General features: G+C 35.1%; 1 protein-coding gene across 4 annotated transcripts in view; it reads left to right on the top strand.

The window, feature by feature from the left end:
• The window catches only part of LOC102671692 (protein rhomboid), a 154,683-nt gene that overhangs the window by 138,305 nt on the left and 12,727 nt on the right, over nt 1-3,651 (top strand). The window lies entirely within an intron of this gene.

Genomic DNA, 3,651 nt, shown 5'->3' with positions numbered 1-3,651 from the left:
TTTTTTTTTTTCGTGAGGAATTTAGAGAGTAACGTTTCTTAATGTAAATTTTGAGAAGTGTAAGAATAAGTTCTATTTTCCTTACTTAGTTTTATCATTCTATCGTTAATTAATTTTTATTTCGTTTTTTCTTTTTTCATGAGAAATTTAGAGAGTAACATTTTTTGAAGTAAATTTTGAGAAGTGTAAAAATAAATAGTTCTGTTTTCCTAACTTATTTTTATCATTTTATCGTTAATTATCTTCGTTTTTTTTTTTCGTGAGGAATTTAAAGAGTAACGTTTCTTGAAATAAATTTTGAGAAGTGTAAAAATAAGTAGTTCTGTTTTCCTAACTTATTTTTATCATTTTATCGTTTTACTTCGTTTTTTTTTTTTTTGTGTGAGGAATTTAAAGACTTCTTGAAGTTAAAATTTTGAGAAGTGTAAAAATAAGTAGTTCTATTTTCATAATTTATTTTTATTCTATCGATAATTAATTTTTCCGTGATTTAGAGAGTAACATTTTTTGAAGTAAATTTTGAGAAGTATAAGAATAAGTAATTCAGTTTTCATAATTTATTTTTGTCATTCCATCGATAATTAATTTTTACTTCGTTTTTTTTCGCGAGGAACTTATTTAGAGAGTAACACTTCTTGAATTAAGTTTTGAAAAGTGTATAAATTGTGAGTAATTCTAGATATTGGTATAATTTATTAAGAACAGATTTTAAATTGAATTTTCCGTCATTTTAGAGATTCGAAGCGTTCCAACCCGGCCACTTGACATCCGTGCACAATTCTACGCAAAGTTTAACACGGAACAAGCGAAAACGGATCCAGCCCTTAGGGGCGCGAAATCTACGAGAACGAGCCAACCATAGTTGAATCAACGCCCATCCCTTTCTCGTTTTCCCACCATTTTCTCGCGCCAGGATCAACCGCAGTTCACCGTGACATCGCTGTGACCATTTAATGTTCATTATTGTAACGAGTGATCGTTCCGTTCCGTTTCGTTTCGTTTCGTTGATAAATGATCTCGTTGCGGTTTATATTCCTGCCCTCCTTCCACATTTTGCCAAATGAATTCTACGCGAAAATATGCGCCATTGCCGGTTCGTTGTCGTTCCACCCTTCTTTTTCTCCCCCCTCGCCCCGTTAATCGCGCGGGTTTCATTTTGTTCGGCCGTTGTTGGACGGATGGGGCACGTAGTAGTTTTTTAACATTTAGTAGCCTTGAATTTTAATTCCCGGTTATTTCACGGTGGCGCTCCCGTTATTTGTTTTTCCCCCTTTTTTTTTTTTTCCTTCTGTTTTCCATCACCCTTCGTTTCGCGCGACGATGGTATTGTTACGGTCGTGTTGACGATACGCGGGGGTGATTCTGATTTGAACGTAATGCGGAAGAAATTGAAGGAATTGAAATATATTGCGGATTGCGAAATCGTTGCTGCCCTCGAAATTCAAATTCTTTCTTTCCTCTAATCTTTTCCCGAAATTCTTTCGAGATTCAATTAGTGATGTTACTTTTGTATATCTCAATGCGAAGGAAATTTTATTAATTCCTTTTAAAAATTGAAGAAAGATAATTCGAAATTCGAATGTTCCAATATTCAAAAAGGAAAAATGCAATACTCATCAATTGCATAAAAAAAAAATTCAAATTCTTTCTTCCCTTTAATTGTTTCACTAATCACCTCTGATCCTACTTTTGTACATCTCAATACGAAGAAAATTTTATTAATTCCCTTCAAAAATTGAAGAAAGATAATTCAAAATTCCAATATTCAAAAAGAAAAAATGCAATGCTCATCAATTGCATAAAAAAAAAATTCAAATTCTTTCTTCCCTTTAATCTTTCCCCGAAATTCTTTCGATATTCAATTGCCTCCGATCAGTGATCCTACTTCTGTACATCTCAATGCGAAAGAAACTTTATTAATTCCCCTCAAAAATTGAAGAAAGCATGTTAAACAATTGAAAATTCCAACATTCAAAAAGAAAAAGTACCAATGCAATGCTCGTCAGTTGCATCAAAAAAAAAAAAAAGTTTTTGAATATCAATGATATATATATAACTCACAAAATTCCATAGAACTATTTACCTGCTTCCAATTCGTTCAAGGACAAGATCCAATCCGTAGAAAAATCCAGATCGAAGATCGATTCGATTCGAGGCATGGAATGGCGTCCACCTTGAAAGGGATGGAGGGAGGGAGTGGATGAAATCGTTTGGTGGATTTCGCAATCGTGGGAGAGGGACTCGTTTCGCAAACTCGAGTCGAGCCCCAATAATTCAGAGGCAAATTCTATGGTGGTTCTATGGAACCAACTGGTGGCAGGACAAAGGCCAGCCTTGCGGCGTGGACAAAAGGGTGACCAGGATTGACCCTGGCGAAACTTCTCTGTCTCCTGGTCCTCTTCCCTGTGCACCTTGCATTCCCCTGTCCTTTCTCGCTCTCCCATTCTTCTCTTCCCGTGCAACTGCATGCATCCCTGTCCACTTGGGGAACCAGGGGATGAATGAATGCGTGCAGCTGCGGTTGAATTAAAAAATGAACGATGGGTGAGGGAACTGTAAGGGTTGAGAGCGGTGAATAAAGATTCTTGAACGAAAGAGCTCGAAAATAGGGAAGGGGAGGGATTGGATTTTTTATTTTTTTATTTATTTATTTATTTATTTATTTTTTTGTTTAAGAATGATTCAATATAGAATATTAGAATAAGAATGATTCGATATAAAATTGTTTCCATTCACAGAGATAATTACGAGATAATTACAATTCCACTTGGCAAAATTTGCCTATTTTATCGGAAGACGGTGAGAGAAACAAGGTGAGAGAGCAAAATGGCGGTGTACAGAGGCGCTATATTTAAAACCGCACGCAAATTAATGCCTACCAGTTGGCAAGCAATAAAGTGCGGCTTAAGCGAGTTTAGGAAGCTTGTAACCGTGTTCTAACCTATTCACCCTAATTATGGATTCCGTTCCATTGCCTTTTACCTTCCTTTTTTAATCGTTTAACCTCCTACTTCCCTTCAGCTTCGTTTAATTAATATTCCTTCTCCGGTCATGTCGATTCCTTCCCTCCCTCCCTCCCTCTCTCTCTTTCAAAGAGGAAAATTACATTTCCATTACTTTATTTTCAACACTCTCCTTCTTACTTTTTCTTAGAAAATTCGAAGGGAATAAAGATTTGAATGTTTCTTAGCTACCTATTTGTATTTAAAAATTAACAGGAATGATTGTATTGTTTTTTTAAAATTATAAAATACGTAAAATAAATTGTAATAAGATTCAAGTTCATTTAAACATTTTGTTATGATATATTTTGTATCTATAATTCCCTTGAATCGAAGTTCTCGTTAACATTGTTCCTGCAAATTTATTTGGAAATATATATATATTGCGAGTTGGTGATTCCCTAGTGAATTTTTCTTCAGAGAAAACAATCTTCTTCCTCCTCTTCTTATGCAAATTTACAGAAAAATTTCTGGAAAAATATTTCGCGCGTAACAAACACGATCTTGGTGATATAAAATAAAGCGAAGAGCAGATACAAGTTCGTAAATTACGATTAATCGATTCTGCGGCGAGATTATCGCGATAATTGGACAATGATCGAGCGGTGATTCAGTGGAGCGAAACGTTGCCATTTTTCCTAGCGCAGTC

Source organism: Apis dorsata, unplaced genomic scaffold (genome assembly GCF_000469605.1).
Source record: "Apis dorsata unplaced genomic scaffold, Apis dorsata 1.3 scaffold_34, whole genome shotgun sequence".
Lineage (NCBI taxonomy): Eukaryota > Metazoa > Arthropoda > Insecta > Hymenoptera > Apidae > Apis > Apis dorsata.
This window is presented reverse-complemented; position numbering and strand designations above follow the sequence as displayed.